General features: G+C 46.3%; 1 long non-coding RNA gene across 1 annotated transcript; it reads right to left on the reverse strand.

Annotated features, from left to right (window-relative positions):
* Positions 1-1,332: 1,332 nt before the first annotated feature.
* LOC125531406 (uncharacterized) lies at positions 1,333-3,300 on the reverse strand. The gene is made up of 4 exons (XR_007293212.2): positions 2,652-3,300; positions 1,982-2,287; positions 1,688-1,764; positions 1,333-1,589 (listed from the first exon to the last, which is right to left on the reverse strand). It is a non-coding gene; the product is annotated as an uncharacterized LOC125531406 (long non-coding RNA).
* Positions 3,301-22,973: the final 19,673 nt, after the last annotated feature.

Consider the following 22,973-nt stretch of genomic DNA (forward strand, 5'->3'; position numbering starts at 1 on the left):
TTGTCATATCAACTAATATTTTTTATCATTCCTCTTGAGCATCTTTTTTATGAACTTCTATTGTTGACGCATGCACCAAACTTTGGGAACTCCTCATTCTTTTATTTTTGAACTTTCTTCAACAGCAATAATACTTGAACTTCACTGACTTTTTTTGTGATGCAACCAAATGCGTAGACCACACAGGGAAGAGGGCACATTTCTTTCATTGTGGACATTTTGTAAAAACACAAGGAGAGCATACAATTTTGATCAAAAGGGAGAGCACACAATCACAAAGAGGAAAATAAAGGAGAAATTATGCATTTTCTTTGTTTTTTGCTCATACATAGAAAATGTGTGTATCCACATTTTTAAATTTTCTATGTTCTTTCTTTGATCTACATGACAACAAATAGTCTTTTTCAATTCGATGTACTACAAACACACACGCACTACATATCCACATTTTTTGGTTGACAACGACTGAAAATGGTTTTAGTCTCACAAACATACACAAATCAAACTTCCATGAATTTCTATGCTTTTTACCAAAAAAACATTTTTACAAGAACTTTGATAATCTTTTGCCCACAAAGCAATGGAAGCTAAGTGACCTGATGCCTGTAATTCTTATCTCCTGCCAGCGACCCACGACATGTACAACAAGGATGGATTGGACTGTTAACTCCCCACTGGATAATCAATAGTTAGAACTTGGACCAATCAATCGATCATTCATAAAACAAGTCCAGATTAGGTTGTTGAAGTTTGAGAGTCGATTAGGAAACTTCATCGTGAGTGAGTGGTGCTCTGCTGGCGAAAGAAACAACAGACGATGCTACTCGAGGGGCAATGGAAAGGACAACCAAATAGTAGACGATGATTGCAGTTTGAAAGTAATCTTCAACACTGACAAAATCTTATAACTTGGAGATTCAACTGTGTGTAGTAGACAAAAAATCATCGGAGGCGTCAAAATCTGAGCCCTGAAAAACTACTACATTAAACTAGTTAGTACTTCCTTACTTCTGAACCTTGAAACAAACACCAAAAGATTTGCCTAAACCTGCTGCAAACCAAATTGTTTTAGCTTACTTCGGAAACCTGATCATAATAAAAGTGCAGTAAATTCCACTTGAAACAATCTATCCATACTAAAAAAAGGGCAGCTAGTTAGCTTGGTTGCAGTCTGGAACAAATAATCATAATTACTCTTCTATTTTATTTAGTGGAACCTGTTCATTTAGAAACCTCACAAGGAAAAAATTTAGTCTGATCCCTGTGGACTAACTAAACTGTTTCATCGAGACGAGGCTGGAAACTAAACTGTTCTCTCAGTAGTCAAGCCAATTTCTTTTACTGAAAAAACACCAACCCAGACTATCAATTACTCGTATCAATGTTTACATTAACATCTCATGTACAAAATTGTTTGTCTTTGACATTAGCAGGTGGAACGTCACAAGTGGATGCAACCCAAGAATAAAAATACATAAGCGACCAGCGAAGTAAGGAGCTCCAGACACCAAGTACGCGGCAAAATAAATGCCAGGATCACTGGGACAACCAGCGAACCAACTATCCAGCCACTCGCAAAGAGTCCAAGCCTGCAAGTATAGAGGATGATTAAACACCCTATACGTGTGCGACTAATAACGACCAAGGGAGTACTCATATGTATGTTGCTATGCAGGTGCTAACTAACCCTGTAGAAGATGCCCTGCCAAGGTTTTTCATCTTGTCGTTGAGAAAGTATATGCATGAGACGAGTGCCAGTGCAAGCTGCAACACAAAACATCAATGTTAGAAAGATTGTTAGAACCAGCGAGATCTACCATTGGCATTGTACGCTTAATCTATCTTATAGGTATATTTTCTACCTAATGGTTGCGCAAGAGATATAAACAAGTCTTAGGTTGTAAATAATGTCTAACAGGTTCAATGCTTAGGAGAAAGGGATTGCTAAATCGGTTGGGAGAATCATTACAAGCATATATACCTAGAAGGTAGGTCCGGTCTCAGCAGAGGTTGCGATGCTCCACCCAGCAATAAAGCCGAAGAGAGTGAATCTTTTTGACACGACATCCATCGATGGCACCTCGAAGTGTCCGAGCAGTGTCTTAACCCATGACGGGCGGTGCCCGTTGGTGAACAAGAGAAGGAAGAACGGTGATGCTGGTGAAGGTCGGATTCGGTCGTCGCTGCAGTCCACACACGACAATAATATTGGCCGTTTGCGGCCACGGGGTCAACAACGAGCGGAATGCAGCACTCCACACATCTCTCTGCGACCGAATGCCAACACCTGCATCGATTTCACAAGGCAAAATAAGGAGTTTGTGTCAGAGTTGCATCGACAAACATGGTTAGGCACTCGCGACACAATTGAGTTTCGGATTTTCAGTTAGAGCGTCTCTTGTTGTCTGCTAGAGCAGTGTGCAGAGTTTCAGTTTCACAGTTTTTGAGCTCGGTGCCTACTGATTTAGGCTAACCAACCATCTAAGAATTATGTAAAAGTAACTAACAGTAGTACCAGTTTCTAGACAAACTATTTACTGAGCTGAAGGAATATATGGATGGTCTAATTTTCAGGGCAAATTCACTACGTATGAAACAAACAGAAGTTCAGAAGAAGCTGGGCAGAAGTGCAGAACATGAAGAACACTCACCGCCTGAAGATATTGGAGGAGCATTTTCATAGGAGTGGACACTACGTTTTTTGGCGCGGGGGCCTAGACTGAAAGCTCTGCACTAGGGAGGAGGTGGGAGATGTTCCTCGCCCCTAAGATGCTCCTCGTCGGACGCCCCTGAGGTGCTCCTTGCCGGACGGGAGATGTTCTTCTCGGCGGCCCTGTTTTGCCGCGAGCCACGCAACTATGGACAGGAGTGGGGGCGAATCCCACTGGATCTGTAGCTGTTTGTGCCGTCGCTGGTCACGGGTGGCCGCGGCTTCTGGAGATAAGGCGATGGCAGGAAGTGCACCGGGGCCGGGGGTGTGGCGGTGGGAGGCGTTCCGGAGCCAGGGTGATGGGAGGCACGCCAGAGCAAGAGGCGACGGCGGAATGCAGCCTGGTTGCACGCGGAGGTTGGGGCTGTGGCACTTGGAGGTAGGGGAAGCGGGGTATAGGGGAGCGGCGGCACCAGGAGGCAAGGGAAGTGGGCATGGCGGCGCCGGGAGGTAGGGGAAGCGGGGAGCGGCGGTGCTAGGAGAGATCGAGGAGCGGGGAGAGATGCACGGCGCTGGCGCCTGGCACCAGAGAGATCGGGGGAAGGTTGGGGATCGGGGGAGGTGGTGGACGGGGAGTGGTTTTTTTTTTCTACACGGGTTGGGAGAGTTCGGGAACAAGTCCATCGGGTCCAATAGGGCGATCGTGATCCAAATAGAGTTAATACCACAATTAGTCCATAAACTTGTAGGAGTGGGAACAGATTCATACAAGAACTAAAAAACCCCATAAAACTAGTCCCCCAACTTGAATGTTGTAACAAATTCATACAAAACCACCCCGAACTGCACACGTGGCGCGCCAGGTAGGCTCTGTCGGGCCCGAAACATGTTTTTACAAAGAAACCCTCGCGATTTAGCAATTTTGCAGACAAGTCCATACCCCCGACAGAAACCCCCTGGTCATCGGCCCCGATGCAAACCCCTTCCAAAACCTTTCCTTCTTTCGCCCGTCCTATCCTCCTCATCTGCTCCTGCTCCTGCGAGGCGACGCCGCCGTCGGCCTCATCAGCGGCGACACAAGGCGCCATGGAGCCGCGACGTAGGGAACCCGGCGAGTGGCCTCCTGAATACGGTAAGCACTCCTCTGCCTCCTCTGCCTCCTCCTGTGCTTCCCCTGTTCCTACCGATGGGTTGTGAATTTTGGGCCGATCATGCCGATGGGTTGTGAATTTTGGGTCAATCTGCTCACTAGGGTTGGTTGTGTGCGTCCCCAGGGTTCGTAGGGAAAGTAGTTTCCATGAGCTTGTCTAGGGTTTCTTGATGCTGATTTGGGAAATTCGGGGGTTCAATCCAGGGCAATGTGAGGGGATTTGACCTAGGGTTTTGGGTAGCATACAGGGAAAGGGGGGTCCTTTAGGTCAGAGAGGAAAGAGGTCATGTGTTGATGTGATTTTATTGTTCACATATTCAGAGATTATATGCTATTGTTGCACTGAACTGTAGATGCACTGTAAAATCTGATGAAAGGGTGGTCTTTTAGTCGACATTTCAGTGAAAAAATGCTTACTTTCCCTGTTTGGCAAAAGTACAAGCTTTTTTGAGATGAAAGTCAGCATTTTTACTATTGTTTTGTGATGAAAGGGTGGTCTTTTAGTTGATATTCAGTACATATTTCTGTTTGAAAATCATGTACAGATTCAGTTAGAGTTTGAGCACTGTACTTTGTCAGTTGAAACTATGATTCAGTTATAGTTGAATGTGTTGTGCACTAAAAATTTAATGTGTCAATTATTGCAGTGACAAATGGAGAAGCTAGCCAGTTTTTCTCAGTGGAGTTTGAGCACAATGGGATTTTCTTGGGGGAATGCATAGGAGGAGAAATGAAGTTCTCTTACATTGGGTGCAGTCATGAAGCTTTTGACTACTGTCATTCAGACACATGGTCACTGGGGATGATCAAGTATTGCTTGGTAAGGATGGACTATGACCCTACAGACCCTCAAATCAAGGTGTACTGGATTTTGCCAGATAAAGACTATGGTCATGGCCTGCTTTGTGTGGACAATTCAGATGTTATAGCTGCTATGGTGAGGTCCAGCAGAGAAGCCAAGACTTTGGATTTGTTAGTTGATGAGGAGAACAAGATTCAGACATTATATCCTGAGATCATACTAAAAGGATGCCCAACTGCAGATGGAAATGAGGATGAAGAAGAAGGAGAGGATGCATATCATAATGCAGAGAATGCAGAGGAAGGAGAGGATGTAGAGGCAGATCATGATGCAGATAATGCAATGGAAGGACAGGATGCAGAGGCAGATCATGATGCAGATACAGAGAATGCAGATAATGCAGTTGAAAACAATGATGGAGAAGAAGAATTGAATGAAACTGACTCAGACTTTTATGAGAGTTACTATGATTGTGAAGATGGAGATGATGATTTGTTTGCTCAGAATGTGGACAAATCATTGAATGACAACAATGAAGAAGAGGAAGAGATATTTGAGGAGCAAGATCCACTGGACAAATCATTGAATGACAACAATGAAGAAGAGGAAGAGATATTTTTTGTGGCAATGACATTTAGAATTTTTTGGTGACAGACAATATACTTGACTTGTTTGTGTAAACTCTTGAATTTTGTGCATTTGCTGAATGTATGAAGTAATTGAATATGTTGATGAAGCACATGTACTCCATTTTACTGAAATAACTGAATTTGGGTGAACTCCATTTATTGTGTGTGCTGGAGACGCCCAAAATTAAAAAATAAAAATAAAAACAAAAAAATGTTTGGCCTGGGTCTCGAACCCAAGACCTATGGTTCGACAAGTAGGGTACAATGCCAGTGCGGTAAGAGTAGGAGCTTGTTAGTGCTACATGGAGTAATCTACTTGTACTGCTCCATTTTCCTGAATTTTGCACCTCCACTTTACTGAATTTTGTCATGTGTACTAACTGAATTTTTTTTGAACTAACTGAATTTTGCACCTCCATCTACTTGTACTGCTCCATTTATTGTGTGCTGGAGATGCCCAAAATAAAAAAAATAAAAAAAATGTTTGGCCTGGGTCTCGAACCCAGGACCTGTGGTCAGAGAAGTAGAGTGCAATGCTAGTGCGGTAAGAGTAGGAACTTGTTAGTGCTAGATGCACAAAGTTACTTGTACTCTTCACAGAGACGCCCACTCCACTCTGGACGGTTCGCGTTCCCACCCACCGCATCAAGTCAATATAACTCACCCACCCACCGCACCGCCCACCACTCCCCACTCACCACTCCCCACACGCCGACCGCGTCGCCTCCACTCCCAACTCACCATCGCCGGCCACCGTCGCCATGGCAAACATCGAGCCATGGAAGCTTGCACTGAAGGATCTGGCCGGCGACGACCAGTCGTTCCGCGCGCAGATCAGAGAGGTCTGCACCTGGTTCTCGACCCCGAAGATGATGCTCACTCACGCGCGCGGCTTGGCCAAGCAGCTGACGGACGGCGAGAAGGCGCGTGCCTTCCCCACAGGCCTCACAGTGCCGCCGCCATCCTTCCTCGTGTGGGCAATGCGTGAGGGCACGCTCAGCGTGGATCCATACCAGCGAGCTAGGTGGTGGATGTACCGCTCCACCACCTCTCTGGCCCCGGTCCCCCTCAACGGCGACCCTGCGGACATCGTCGGCTTCGTCCTCGCACTGCCTGCTCCAGTCGACAATGCCGACTACGCCTCTGACGACGACCTGACGGAGATTGTTGTCATCACTGACGACGACACGGATGAGGTTGTGCTCGTTGCGCCGGCCGCCGTTGAGGGTGGCAGAAACAAGCCCATCGACGTCGAGCTCCTGCCGGACGTCGAGCTCCTGCCAGAAGAGGTGAAGGTCGAAGAAGTAGAAGAGGTGAAGGAGCCAGAGCAAAACAAGAAGAAGGCGCCGCTGAAGAAAGAGCTGAAGGAGGTGCGCCGCTCCATCCGCCTGCAATAGCTGAAGAAGCAATGAAGATGCTGAAGAGTAGTTAGGTATGATGATATATATGTTGGCATATAAGTTATCTATTTTGAGCAGTTGATGTTCAACTGCTGTTATCTATGTTGTCAGTCTGTTGTTGAACTGTTGTTGAACTGCATGTTCTATGCCCATGTTGATCTGCTGTTGAACTGCATGTTCTCTGCTCATGTTGTGCCCATGTGCACACATCCAAAATTAGAATGTACCAGGTGCTCACTTTCTGCCAAATATGCCAAGCTGTACTACCTGAATATCCCTGGGCCCATTCCAAATGGTTAACTTAACTGAAATTTGCACCTTTAAGTTAACTGAATTTTGCTTGATCTGAATTTTTCTTACAGTTAAGTTAACAGAAATGAGTATATTTTCATGTCAAATAAGAGAATCACTGATTTCAGTTAAGTGAACAAGCCATTGATTTCATGACAAATAAGAGAATTTTGCCAGTTTGGAATGTTTACAACACTCAACATAGATAATAGGTAGCCATTGATTTCATATAATATGTACAAGTAGCAACTGATAACAAATAGTTTCACCTCTCACATCATGTCAAATACTAAATTACCTAACTTACACAAAACCTCTTATCACTAATGCTACAACACCATACAACAGTGCCGAGCAGCAGACTAAACAGGCTAACCAAGTTTCCCTCCTATCCTTAGTTCTGATATCCTTCTTGTGCTTCATGATCATGGCCTTCCTCTCTTCCTTCAGCCTCAGAATTTCAGCATCCTTGTCAAAGACAAATTTCTGAAGAGCCACATTCTCTTTAGCAAGTTTGCCAATCACCTGCCTAGGCCTCCCCTGCCATTCTTTGTCCACTCACTTCAGATAAGCACATGTATCATAACCCTGCAAAACACATAATACCAATTTGTTCAGTGCAACAATTTGTTCAACCCACCTTTTTCCACATTTTGACATGCCATTTTTTAATAAAAGTTGGGCACTTGACTAACCTCACGAGGACAAACAAGAAATCTACGCCCATAGTCATATCCATCAGAGCAAACTCTTCTCGCAGGGTTCAGTAAGTGGCAACAATGGTCACTTTTGTCAGTGCCATTGAAAGCAGCATCAGGAGAGGATTGAGGTATACCCCAGTCAAATTCTGGTAGGTTTTCAGTCCCCTACCATCATAGCAAATCAAATGTTAGCATCAGGAAAGCCCAAGTTCATGGGCATCCAAAGCAAATCTGCAAGGGGAAGGGGGACACGCATCTTGCAGAAATCGACATCCATGTAGCGCACCTCTCCGGTGATTTTCGCCCAAGTCTCGCCGTCCTTCGTCATGCTGGTACCGGCGAGGTCACATCCATTGAGCGGGACAGGGTGGCTTGACGACGACGACGCCCCTGCTCCATGCCTCTGCTTCCCACTCAATGATGTGCACCCCTTCATCTGGAGAGGGTGGCGGAGACGGCTGCTGGCGGAGAGGGTGGCCGAGAGGGCGGCGGAGACGCCTGGCGGCAAAGAGGACGACGGCAAGGGGGAGGAGCTAGGGATTTAGGAACGGGGAATCGATGCAGAGAGGGCGATGTAGTCAGGGATTCGACCGTGCAACACAAATACAGAGAGTGCGAGGGGCTTTTTGTAAAATTAAGGAGTGCCAAAATCCAGCGTGGCATGCCAAATGGCGCCTCCACAGCTGTTTTGTATGAATTTGTTACAGCAGTCAAGTTGGAGGACTAGTTTTGTGGGGTTTTTTAGTTCTTGTATGAATCTGTTCCCACCCCTACAAGTTTATGTACCAATTGTGGTATTAACTCATCCAAATAACTATTCTAATTCTGGGTGCAGAAGAAGTTATTTTTCATCCGAGATAATTTTATAATCATTTTATAATTAAATTATGTTTAAAATTCAAATAGATACATTTTTATTGATCCACTACATAAAATTTGGATAAGAAAATAAAAATATAGATCATAAAACAAAATAATTGCAGTTTATGTCTATTTTACACTATGTTTTTATGTTTATAATTTTACATAATATAAAATATTTTTACGATGATTATATATATTCTTACGGTCTCTTTTTACGTCGAAAATAAGACAAAACTTACGAAAGGAAAATCACGATACATTGATGATAAAATAGAGGGGGGGTGAAGAATAACTATTACTCACCCAGGGCTATTCTGTTACTAGTAACAGAATATTATTCTGTTACCGTCGGTCCCTTATAAAGCCCGATGAAAATGAACAGGCAGCCCAGCCCAACTCCACGAGCACATCGTCCCCCACCCCCAGTAACCTCTCCCGGCTACCTCCTGTCGCCGCCGCCCCCACCTTCTCAGTGGATTTCGCCGGCGCCTCACCCCCACCTACTCCGCTGGTCCCGCCGGCACCTCGCGCCCACCTACTCCGCGGCCCCCGCCGACGCCTCGCCCCCATGTGACGCCCCCGATTCAATCGTACACTAATCATACACGCAAACGTGTACGATCAAGATCAGGGACTCACGGGAAGATATCACAACACAACTCTACAAATAAAATAAGTCATACAAGCATCATATTACAAGCCAGGGGCCTCGAGGGCTCGAATACAAGAGCTCGATCATAGACGAGTCAGCGGAAGCAACAATATCTGAGTACAGACATAAGTTAAACAAGTTTGCCTTAAGAAGGCTAGCACAAACTGGGATACAGATCGAAAGAGGTGCAGGCCTCCTGCCTGGGATCCTCCTAACTACTCCTGGTCGTCGTCAGCGGGCAGCACGTAGTAGTAGGCACCTCCGGTGTAGTAGGAGTCGTCGTCAATGGTGGCGTCTGGCTCCTGGGCTCCAACATCTGGTTGCGACAACCAGGTAGAAGGGATAGGGGAAAAGAGGGAGAAAGCAACCGTGAGTACTCATCCAAAGTACTCGTAAGCAAGGAGCTACACTACATATGCAGGGGTAAATGTGAAAAGGGCCATATCGGTGGACTGAACTGCAGAAAGCCAGAATAAGAGGGGGGGATAGCTAATCCTGTCGAAGAGTACGCTTCTGGACACCTCCATCTTGCAGCATGTAGAAGAGAGTAGACTGAAGTCCTCCAAGTATCATCGCATAGCATAATCCTAACCGATGATCCTCCCCTCGTCGCCCTGTGAGAGAGCGATCACCGGTTGTATCTGGCACTTGGAAGGGTGTGTTTTATTAAGTATCCGGTTCTAGTTGTCATAAGGTCAAGGTACAACTCCAAGTCGTCCTGTTACCGAAGATCACGGCTATTCGAATAGATTAACTTCCCTGCAGGGGTGCACCACATACCCCAACACGCTCGATCCCATTTGGCCGGACACACTTTTTGGGGTCATGCCCGGCCGCGAAAGATCAACACGTCGCAGCCCCACCTAGGCACAACAGAGAGGTCAGCACGCCGGTCTAAACCTATGCGCACAGGGGTCTGGGCCCATCGCCCTTAGCACACCTGCACGTTGCGTACGCGGCCGAAAGCAGACCTAGCCTAGTGGCGTTCCAGTCCAATCCGGCGCGCGCCACTCAGTCGCTGACGTCACGAAGGCTTCGGCTGATACCACGACGCCGGGATACCCATAACTACTCCCGCGTAGATGGTTAGTGCGTATAGACCAAATGGCCAGACTCAGATTAAATATCCAGATCTCGTTAAGCGTGTTAAGTATCCGCGAACGTCGACCAGGGCCAGGCCCACCTCTCTCCTAGGTGGTCGGAACCTGCCCTGTCGCTCCGCCTCAAAGATCCACTCGCGGGTGCTCCTCAAGCCGACCCGTCTTTAGTCACCACATGTATCATGTATAAAGTATATAGTATATACCCGTGATTAACTCCCGAGTGATCACGGCCCGATAGTATAGCATGGCAGACGGACAAGGATGTAGGGCCACTGATGATAAACTAGCATCCTATACTAAGCATTCGGATTGCAGGTAAAGGTAACAACAGTAGTAGCAAGGACAGGCTATGCATCAGTATAGGATTAACGGGAAGCAGTAACATGCTACCCTACTCTAATGCAAGCAGTATAGAGAAGAGTAGGCGATATCTGGTGATCAAAGGGGGGGGGGGGCTTGCCTGGTTGCTCTGGCAAGAGAGAGGGATCGTCAACTCCGTAGTCGTACTGGGTAGCAGCGGCGTCGGTCTCGGTGTCTAGCGAGAGAAGAGGGGGGAGAAACAATAAATATTTAAGCAAACAGATGCATAGCGATGCATGACATGACAAGTAGCGGTGCTAGGGGCGCCCTATCGCGGTATGAGGTGATACCGGTGAAGGGGGGAAACATCCAGGAAAGTATCCCCGGTGTTTCGCGTTTTCGCACAGATGAAACAGAGGGGGAAAGTTGCATGTTCGCTATGCTAGGGATGCGTGGCGGATAAACGGGCTGCGTATTCAAATTCGTCTCGTCGTTCTGAGCAACTTTCATGTACAAAGTTTTTCCATCTGAGCTGCGGTTTATTTTCTATTAATTTTAAAAGATTTAAATCATTTTCAGGATTTATTTAATTATTTTAATACAACATTATCCAGAACAGTGCTTGCTGACATCATCATGACGTCAGCATGACGTCAGCAGTCAACAAAGGTGTTGACTGGTCAACTGACGTGTGGGACCCACTGGTCATTGACTGTTTAGCCTAATAAGTGTTTAACTAAACTAACTACTGTTTAATTAAACTAATTAGTTAGTTAGGTTAATCTAATTACGATTAATTAACTTAATTCATTCCTTAATTAATTAATTAATTAATTAAATTATTATTATCTATTTATTTATTTTATTTATTTTACATATTATTTTTAATTCCTATTTTTTTAACAGAACGTTCTGGGGCTGGGGCCCCCATGTCAGTGGCCCCAGGGGGCCTTAACGGGTGTGGGCGCATGGGCGCGCGTGTGCAGGAGGCTACGGGGCGCCCGTTAGCGGGCCGAGCCCCTGACCCAACGCAGCAGGGCACTGGCCAGGGGAGTCGTCGGCCGCGGCGGCCGGAGCGGCCGGAGCCGGGGCGTCGACGGAGAGGGGTTGGCCGTGGCGCGGGCCAGCAGCGCGGTTGGGGGGGCGGCGGAGCCGCGGCAGCACGGCAAGAGGAGGGCCGGGGCTTGCCGAGGCCGTGGGCGGTGCGGCCGGACCAGGACGACCCGAGCAGGGGCTCGTCGACGCAGGCAAGAGCGCCACGGGTGCGGTGGTCACCGCGAGTCCATGGCTGGAACGGGGCGTGTGTGCGGACAGGGGCGGGCGCGCCCTTTGACACACCGGGCTGGGTCGGAGCTAGGCGCGTGCCGGGGCGCCGTTCAGGCACAGCGCGGGGAGGAGGAGGAGAGGTGCTCACGGGGAGGGGCGCGTAGGGGCTAGGCAGTGGGGGGTGAGGAAGAGGGCGGAGACGACGGCGTCGAGGAAGCAGTCCGGCGACGCGGTCCTCGTGCGGCGGGGGCGAGGTAGCTCCGAGCGGGGTCCCGCGTCAGCGTGGTCGTGGAGGGGTGGCGAGGGAGGCCGGATCCGCGGCAGGGCCCCCGGGATCCGTCCCCTCTCCGGCAAGGAGGCGGCTTGGCGATGGCGGAGCGGTGGTGGCGACGGGCGCCAGGGGCGGCGGGGTCTAGCAAAGGGGGGGGGGGCGTTGCGTCCCGATCTGGTTCGGGGGGGAGCGAGAGGAGCGAGGGTGAGGGGAGAGTGGGGATCGATCCCGATCCAGGGGAATCGGGGGAGGGAGTGGAGCGAGTGGGGGGTTAGGGTTTCGGTTTAGTGGGGTTATGGGGGAGTGGGGGCCGGTCTGGGCCAGTGGGCTGGTCCAATTGGGCCACGGCCCAGGGAGGGGGGTCTTCCATTTTTTTTGTTAGCTTTAGGTTTTAGTTTTTCTCTTTTGTATTTTCTCTTTTGTTTTGTTTTCTGCTTTTGTGTTTTCTTTTATTTTTTTTCTTTTCTGTTTTTAAATCATTTTAAATTACTTAGGCATTTTATAAAAATGGGTTTGCTGCACCATAATTAGCTTTGTAATATTTGGCGCAACCAGAACATTTCAGTTTTATTATTTGAAAACTTTTGTTGTTTGCCTAATTTTGAATTTGGATTTGAATCGGTTTCGAACTAACTGGAGATTAGCAACTATAAACGAGGTCACGTGGCATCACTAGCAGAGGATCACTGTAGCTTAATTATCCGGGCGTTACACCCCACCTTCTCCGCAGCTCCCGCCGGCGCCAGACTCCCCATGTGGCGGCTGCCTTCCTTCCGCCAACCGGCCACCTCCCGCTTCAGACAGTTCGGGCATCGCCCCTCCGCCTCCTTCTGGCTTCCCTCGGTGACGCTCCAGCCGCCACTCCGCCTCATCCCCGGTGGGAGGTCCTTCACCAATCCGTCCAGCGGTCCAAACCCACCGCCCGAGGCCGTTCACCTTCGCAACACCCCTTTCCAGCAGCCATCGTGAGGTACACCCTGCTCAGAATTTCTCCTCTCCAGCTCCCGACTGCAAAGATCTTTGTGCCTCCTTTCGAACTGCCATTTTATTTTGAGTTGAAGTATGGGTGCTCTTGATTCAGACCTTTGGGAAGAAAGGAAGAACCTTTCTCTCGTAGGCCGTCATAGATGGATCGGCGAGATTTGTCCGGCTCAGTGTTAGTGATAATAAACAAGTCATTAGGCGAGCACATTCGTTGGATAAAGAATTAGATGTGGGGTTCTAGGACCTGTACAGGTTGTTACTGAATACTAGTACTGATGAGTGACAACATATGGTCGCTAGATCAGATGGACCCAGCACCATGAAGAGATCAGATTGCCACTTACACCGATCACCATCAGTTCTATTAGCGAAGCAGCAGTATGATTGCTAGGACTATGCTCTCTCTCTCTCTCTCTCTCCCGTGAGCTCCTCCATAAAGAGACAGTGTTGTTGATTTTATTCATATATAGGAAAGTAAACCAAAACAGTGGTTGCTACTAGTGTTTGGAAATTATAATTACTAGAACTCTTATTTCTCACCCTTTTAATTGCTGACTAATTCTTGTAAAAAGTAGTGGTTAATCTTGCTAATTACTTTGATGAGATGCCTAGGTGTTCAGTCCAGCTCCTGCAACCAACACGGGTCATTGCCCTTTTTGCCACAACGGCAGCAGCACAAACACGAGCGTGGTCGTCCTCAAACCGGTTCCTCACGCAGCCTCCGCGCAAGCCCTGCTCATGTATGCTTACACCAAAAGTACAAATCTTGCTACTCTCCTCGTACTTGCACTTGCTTATTTTCTAAGCAATAATCCTATTGCTTCCTCTTGGGGAAAGGGATCCCATGTTGAAGCTGTCTTGGTGCTCACCCGCTGTTTATATTCATCACCATAGTGTACGAAACATATGAAAACCATTCTGACTTAAGAGAAAATATAACCAGTACACGTGCAATTGCGTGAGAAGTTCCCTTATGAAAGTTCCTTGTAAACAAACCACATGAAAGTTCATCAAGAGAACTTTGTAAGTTCAAAATGGCTATAGGAAAAAAATTAGCTTCAGATGGGTATAGAAAACTTTGTAAGTTCAAAATGGGCACGCCTAACAGTGCATGAATAAAAAAATTAAACCCAACAAAGTCCATGTTGGTTGGTCTACAGTGTGTTGTCAAGAAGGTTGTTGGCCTTGGAGGCTGACACTGGCTGATCATCTACCTTCCAATTATTATTAGGCATATACCACTGAAACTGCAGGTCGCACCCTCCTCCCACTGTAGGTCATGCCCTCCTCCCGCATAGCCTATTGGTTGGCATACCGTGACCCCTCATATTTTTGGTATGAATTTGATGAATCTTCTTGATGCTTTGTTCTTATTCATCTAGATATTCCTCCTCATATTGATTGTTTGTATTGCTTGTATCGGTTTCGTTCTTGCATGTATGTATCAGTTCGATGTTTTGAGATAGCTCATATTACTTCCAACTGTGAAGATTGACATGCATATTTGGGGATGAGATTTTCAGGTACTAGTTTGGCACTGTATCTAACCCGTACTAAAATATTTCAGCAGTTCAACAGGGGCGCGGGGTTCAGTTCGACGGTCACGAGCCAGGGTTTATTTCTTTTCTTATTTGTATTGCTTGGTCGTCAGGTCGCAGCCTCTTCCTTCTGCAGGTCGCCACCTCCTCCTGCTGCAGGCCATGCCCCATCCCCCCATTCCCGCAGCGACCAGGCCATTCACTGCCAGTTCCACAGTCCGTTCACTGCCGACAGCCAAGGCCGTTCAACGACGTAGCGACGAGGTATGGCCTTCCCCCTTCCTCTTTTCATGTAGCATATTCTTGTGTAGATGTACATTCATGTGTAGTACATTTGTGTATTGTGTATATTCGTTTCAAGTTCAAAAAAAGGATAATAAAAAGGTTCATAAAAGAACCCAGAACATCCGGTAGCTCTGGAATCTGGGAGTTCGGGAAAAATTGATCCAAAATGAACATGGAGAGGGTTTTGATTGCAGAGAAGTTGCAGAACAAAAAGGAAAGGAAAACCATTGTTTCTATTGTTGTTATTTTGTTGGCCTCATGGTGTTTACTGAAATGCCTACAACAACTTAACATGTTTTCTTTTCATGTTTGTCTTTTGTTAAAATGAAGCTAAGGTGTTGTACTGCTCTATTATGTACATCCGGGCATGATGCACAGAATAAAACATTATGAGATCCTTGGTTTACTTACAGGCAGGTCATCAGTTCAAACCTAACACAGAAACTCCTTGGTTGGCATTCGAGCTCTTATTTTCCCAAGACTAGTACTGGTAAATGTTATTTCACTATGTATTCTTTCCTCATTCCATAGAGAAACATGGGAATAGTTCGATCGTGTTGGATAGATAGTTCAATTTTATATATCATAAGAAGAAAAGAACATGTTTTCTATAGGAGAAAATCAAAAACATTATTAGCAACTCACTTTGTATTCTACCATCAGTTCTGTCTGTGTTAGAGAGAGGGTTCGGTGTCTCATTGTTTTCACTTGCCCCCCAAAAAATGTTATGTTGCAGATTAGGAACATTGTATTTACATTTTTTTAAACAAAGAACTAATCAGTTCATATAAGTTCAAAAAGACAAAGCGTCGAAAGTTCAATTGAAAGCTCTCACCAGCGTCGTGACCTCCCCCAGCCAGCCCCCATGGCTTGCCTCGATGGTGCCCCCAAGCCGTTCTAGAACCACCATGATGAATAGAAATCCATCCAACTATTTACTTATGCCCTCATGATCATTTTATTGTATAAATGTGCCTTTTCTGTTGGACTCTCCTTCTTATTTGCTTGTCAAAATTTAGTTTTAGTCCACTACAATTTCCATGAGTGGATTTAAAAACCAACAAATGCACAGATTAAAAATGCATACAACAACTACAAAATATCAATTTAGTTCGGTCCAAATTGTAATTTTAGTTTAGTCCAATTCCTAGTTTTACTTCAGTTCAAATTCCAATTTTAGTTTAATTCAATTCTTGTTTTTTACCTCTATTCAATTTTACTTCAATTCAATTCAATTTTTAGTTTAGTTAAGTTCAATTCTTATTTTTTGTTTACTTGGACAAGAAGTTCAATATTAAATGCCCAGATAGTGCCTGGAAAAAGTGAAGATAGGTTTGTAGTGATGTTTATGATAGACTGGTAGTTGAAAGATTTAGAGGTAAAAAATATTTTCTTGCAATCTGCTGAATGTTTCAATTCGTTGCGTGCGAATTTTGTTATAGCAAAAAACTGAATGGTGGGTAAGATGACTAGTTATGGCAAAAACAGTGAAACAAAGTTTTTTTAAATCTCGGGTTAATACATGAACATGGTCATCTTTTTACAGGTACTTACATCAGCTCGTCAGAGCTGTTCGTGTACTTGTAACACAATCAACTCAGATTTTGAGATACTATAAGTTCAGAGAAAAAAAAGGAGGCCGTTCACCCTTACAACCTCAAGTCGTTGACCTCCGCCGAACGAGGCCGTGCGACGACGCAACGATCAGGCCATCCACCTCTGCCACAGGAGGCCGTTCGATGATGCAGCGCTCAGGACGTTGTGTTTTTTTCAGTACATGTTTTGTGTGTTTTCAAGTTCACCTACTTAACGATATTATGTCCAATTTCCCCTTTGTTTACATGTTGTTCCTATAGTACAATAGGTGTTTCTGTTATGCCTTAATAAGCACTTAAGAAAACCTTGTATGGATCGAAACTACCATATGCTCTATTCTATTCTTGTAAATGAAGCTCCACTTCTGTTTTGTTTGAAGTTACTTGGCATAAAAATTAGTATATGTTTTATTGTAAAAACATATATAAAATGTCTTGATGAATGCTAGCAGAAATCTAAAAATAAACCTAGCACAGTTCCTATATTTTATTCAAGTTCGAAGCTAAACATTTCTAACAAGTTATCGCTCCTTGCAGGATACACACTATTCATCGCATTTGTCATCGAGCGATTGCACCCCTATCTTCAGAAGCTCATCACCATGAGGAAATCATTCAACACCTCCCAGAGAGGAGGTTGAAAAATTCCAAATGGAGTTCAAACATGAATTTGAGAAAATGATTCCCCGGCTAAGTTCGAAAAATGTCATTCTGTGAAGTTCGGCTATTCAGCCATGGACTAGTCAATGGTGGAGTTGCAATTTTGTTTCTTATGTACATACATGAATTGAATGTAATCAACGAAAAGAAACATATGTTGATTCTCCAAGTTAGTTTTCTTACAAAGTAGCAAAACTTCCTCTGTGGGTGAGTACAGCTTATGTGCGATCTTGTGTTCACTAATCTTGTAGTATTGTTTTTACAGGGATCTTTCTAGTACTTTGTAAAGAAAGCGTGATCCATTTGTAAAAATATGGAAAAAGACATCCTTCACTCTTGCAGTCTTTTGCTAAAAAATGTTTTAAGTTCAATGGATGCCATCGAGAAAGTTCAAACATTTGATATTCATGTGCTCATATTCTCTAGATGAACGTTAATTTTTTGCGACTCGTCTCATACTTTGCGAGATGAAAAAATTTCTCTCCATGTTTTCTACTCTTTATATGAGTGGTGAAAAGTACATGTATTACTAGCATATAAGTTCAAACAACAAACCGCAATCAGTTCCGTGAAAATGCAAAGAAGTTCAAAAAAAAATATAAAAAAATTCTAGAGTCAAGTTCAAGTGCTGATCCAACACGGTTAAAAAAAATCTGGTCCGTTCATGTATTACTAGCATATAAGTTCAAAAGATTAAACGCGGTTAGTGCGTATATTGAATTCAAGAAAATTCTAAGAAAAAGAAACACAAAACAGTTCTCGGGGAAAACATTCACCCAATTCAACTACCAAAAGCAAGTTAGGTGATGATGATACATAGAAACACATTTTAAATTAAAATCTAAAAGTATCATTTTAATATAGTTCAATTGCTCAACCCTATCAGACTGAAAAATACCTCAGTACAAACACACACATAGATCAGTACGACTGCTCTGTTTTTTCTGACGAAAAAACAACAGGAATGGTGCAACTGTATTCCAAAATTACTCTTCCCCAGTTGCGAGTTTGGATGCGGTGACGCCATAAGTTCGAATGAGAAGAAAGAAAACCTAAAGAGATTTGCTACTATAAGTTAAAAAGTTCGGAGCTAAGGTCATGATCAGTTAAAAATGGTTAAAAAAGCTACGACGAAAACCATATCGAAAAACAGAGTAAAGTCCAATATGTGAAACTAGATCGGTACAAACACAAAAAATAGATCAGTACGAGGACTTTGTTTTCGTCGAAAAACTATTGTTTGAACTGAATCATCTGAATCGAAGCACAGTGGCATCAAAAACCAGTAATTTCCATGTCAAGGTCCAGTGTGGATTTTACATTTATGAAATGACTTTCACCCCAACAAACTAGCTTCAAACAACCTTTTAGCATAATGTCGTGCATGTTAAACACCTACTGATTTGGTACGGCAACTTTTACTGATGTCTATGATCGTACAACAGGTCAGATTCCTAGCTGAAACAGATTAGCAGCAAAAGTTTCAGCAAACAAACTCTTTTTTAGATTGAACTGAAAAGAAACCCAAAACATCCGGACAAGTTCAAGACTACTGCAAATAAGAGTTTCTTGCCAAAGGAGAAGAGTTAGGAAGTGGAGGGGCTCTCACGAGGTGTCCCGGGGATGACAACGACGACGTGGAGGCTCTAGCTACTGTTTTGTAGGTCGACGACGAGTGAGAAAAGCCGACCATCGCATGTGGGGAGGCACATGACGAGGTTACCAACACCCAAGACTTGGACAACGTTCAGCAGCCTGGCATCGTTCCCGGCGGAGGCAACCGACGTTGAAGTGCCGGAGCAGGATGTCGTCCCCGGATCCTCCCAAAATCGATTGAGTGCAGTCTCCTCCCGAGTCCCGACCCATTCCCATCCCCAGCCACCAGCGGCCCGATGTGACCTAAGGCGCACCACATACCTCTTGCCTTGTGCTTCCATGGAGCGCATGCCGGAGCAGCGGCCGCCAAATCTCTCCGATGCCGCCGGCGTCGAGGTCCGGCTCAGCGCACTGCCGGACGGCCTCCTCATGCACATCCTCCTCAAGCTCCGGGACGCCCCCATCACCGCTCGGACCAGCGCCCTCGCCCCCGCTGGCGCCGCATCTGGGCTCTCCTGCCGGAGCTCCACTTCCTCGCCGCCACTAACCCCAACGGCATACGCGCCGCTCTCGCCTCCCATGATGCCTTGGACCACAACCACCTCTCTGTTGCCGCCATCGAGGCCACCCCCAAATCCGAATCGACAGAAAACCCGTCCGGTTGGCCGTCCAATAGCCGCGTCTGCCACAGGATGGTCGTAGCTGCATAGCTCGACGCGGAATCCATGGTGGCGTACCGGTGTCGGCCCGTCCATGGCGGCGAGATACCGGCGTAGGCGGCGCTTTGGAGGAGCAGTACGACACCTACGCAAGGGAGGGGGGATGGACAAGTGGTCGCATTCATCGACGCCCGATGGTGGTGGAGGGAGACGCCATGCCCGTCCTTGGCGTTCAATACGATTTGCGTTTGAAAAGTAAGTTCAATGAAAATAAAAGATCAGTTCAACCGCTCAAATTCATCAGTTCAAGTAGGGTAACAGAATAATATTCTGTTACGCGTAACAGAATAGCCCAGATGTGTGTGTGTGTATATATCATGAAGCGAATTGAACGAAATAGTTATGAAATAGAAGCAACACATAATAAACATAGTTAACAAATTTCATCGTACCGAAAGTAATTAACTAGACCGCGGCACCATACATCTAATAGTTTTGTCGTACTGAGACATTCGGAGTTTCGTCGTATAGAGAAAGTAACAAGTAACTAAACAAACACATTGTTTTTAAGCAGTGCACTCTTCCCATCTGTCCATATCCGGGAGGACGGACCCAAGCTTAGTGAAAGGCGTCATGTCCTGACGTTGTAGGAAAATGCGGGTTCGGACGTCAGCTCGCGATATTTGGCCACCGTAGAACATCCCATTCTCTTCGAGGACATCTTTCATGATGATGGACGCAATTTCCTACTGGATCCGATAGAAATCATTTCGAAGTCGATTATCCGGCAAGGCTCCAAAGGCTTCGGCCCATCTCTGGATATGGGTATCGGATGAAGATTTCATGCAAAGTGATTGCACATCCCTTCTGTACTCCATCATTAGATGGATGACGTAGAATCCATCGTTCTCACTTCTTGCCGGTTGCTGAATGCAATAGAAGTCAGTCATGTGGCTGAAACAGACCCCGGCCTTATTTGTTTTTTTTGCTTTGGATGTATCCACCCAGCATACTGAAGCCCAGCATGGCTCTGTCCAGAACATACTTTATGTGTGTGTAATCTTTCTTTTGTATGTTCTTTGACGGGTCCAAATATAGAGCGCGGGAGTAACGAGGGTAAAGAACGATGAGAACGGCACGGCACCCCCCCCCCCCCCGCTGCGCAAAATACACGATCAAGTTAGCCTCCATGTGTGCAAAGTAATTATTGAAATGCACGAAAGGATGTATGTGTTATAGTGCTATCCCGGATGACTTACCCGAGATGATAAGGTAGGAGAATCGTTTCTTTGTCCTTATTGCTGACCAAGAATTCTTCGATGTACTGACTCGAATATTGATGGTTGGCATCATTGATTGACAAGAAGCCCTCATGCATGTAGTATGGGTCCGCGACCGCAAGACTGGTGACTTGCTCTCTCCTGACGATGTAGTTCATGTGCAGCGCATACAGGCGGACGAACGTAAAATCGAGTGTGCTCATTTGAAACACCTGGAAGATGTAATCAAACCTCAGGAAGAAGAGGTCCGCGGGGCATGTGTGGACATACATCTTGCAACTGCTCGGCACATGAACCGTATAAAGTGGGTATCCTGGATCATCCGAGGCAAGGACGCTTCTCTCTGTCGAAAGCACATGGTCATGGAGTCTCCTGAGATCCCCTGTTATGTCAGCTAGTGTATTCGCTGGTACCATTGGCTCTCCCGCGACATGGATAATGGCGCATGTTTCATCGGTACACTATCAACCTTGGTCGAAGGCAGCTAGCTGCTAGAACCAACATTGCCAGCTTTATTGGATTTTCTCGCCGTCGGTCTCTTCCTCTGCTTCTTCTTAGTGGGCTGAGGTGCTGGTGGGTTTGTCAGACCCTCCCTGAGCACCACCCCTAGTGTTGCCGGGCTCAGCATTGGACGACTCTGGCTAAGTAGTTGAGCTTGGGTGGAACCGGCATCTGGAGGCGTGTCCTGCGAGGATTGCATGAACAAAGACTTCTTGCACTCCCGAGGACGTTCCGGCTCTGGTACATGCATCTCATATTCATATGGTTGACTCAGTCTTACTTCCATGTCATAGCCAGTATTAATATACTGGAGAGGGTCCTCGACCTCCTCCATGTCATCATCCATATCCTCTTCCATGGGGCAGATGGAATCATTTGCCAGAATGGTTGGCCCTCCTTCCTCGTGTCTCTCGATCTTAGCAAGCAGCACATACGATGGTTGTACTTGTGTAGGAGGGGTTGTGGTCATACCTTCCTGAGCACCACCCCTAGTGTTGCCGGGCTCAGCATTGGCCAAGCTGCATGGGGGTCTCGTCATCCTCTCCATCGGTTTGTATTGGACGAGGGAATCCCTCGTGGCCCGCTTTAACACTCACCACAGAGACTCTTAAGGCGTTATCAGGCATCTACCGGCGGTGGAACAATCGATCCATGGGCTTCACTATAGTACCCTTCCTCACATCCACCAACCCACCCTTCATGTGGTAAAGGAGGGTGCACGGAGTGGAGTCGGCCTACCAAGACATATATGTGCGACGTCAGAGATCCAAGAAGAACGACAACTGAAGATTAATTAATTAGTTGAGTTGATGAAGGTGCGATGCGTATTTACCGTGAGGGCTTCGAGCTCAGCCAATGTCGACGGAGCCAGAGACGGAGCTAGGGCTGCTGTGACAGCTGGGTGCAGGAGCAGGTGTTGGAGGAGGTGAGGGTGCGGGTGCGGGTGCGGTTGCCATACTAGGTACGGGTATGGGTCCGGTGTTCATTGAGTTGCTCCCGGTGAAGCTGGGCATGGGAAAATCACTTGGTGGCGCGTTTGGGTTTTGTTGCGCCCATGTGACCACAGTTGGAATCAAGCTTGTAAAGGTAGCCGCCGTATCATGTCTACATGCAGCCATTATCTTAGCTTTGGTCTCAGCATTTGCTTTCTCCATCGCCCGCGCCACCTTCTCGTCGATAGTCACTTGACTGAACTTCTTTCTCTGTCTTTTGGCCTCGGGGTCCTCGCTATAATAGTACTTCCACGTGGCGCCATCCCCGGCACCATGCACACGTCCATATTGCGGCCGCTTGCTGGGCGGGTGTCCCATCATCATGTTCATGGCACGGTTGAAAGGAGTGTCCCACTTGTACTTCGCCGACGACTGAGTCGATTGAGTCGACGAGTCACTCTCGACCGCAAGCTTGTGTTGCTCTCTCTGCAAAATGGATCATGAATCATTTACGAATGCGACTAGAATGTAGTAGACTTCGTTGATCAGAAGCTAATATGTAAGGTGGTAAAAGGATAATTACCTGTATTCTCATGAATTTCCTAGTCGGCCCGTCGGTGAAAAAAAATCTTTTTCTTGGGGTCCCACGAGAATCGGCCCCTGATGAAGTCGTGCTCCTGCTGGTCGGTGAACTCAGCCAATGGGTCTGGGATCCCCTGACGTTCACGTTCTGCGTCCTCCTTAGCCCACACGGGCCTCTTTCCCACCACGACTTCCAAGGCGGTGGTTCCCCATGTTCTTTGCCTGCAGCTGCTTGCCTCTCTCCGACCTGGCCTTGGCAGCTTCTTCATTGCAAGTCTCCTT

This window comes from Triticum urartu, chromosome 6A, assembly GCF_056163025.1.
Source record: "Triticum urartu cultivar PI428250 chromosome 6A, HENAU_Tu73, whole genome shotgun sequence".
In the NCBI taxonomy this organism is placed as follows: Eukaryota; Viridiplantae; Streptophyta; class Magnoliopsida; order Poales; family Poaceae; genus Triticum; species Triticum urartu.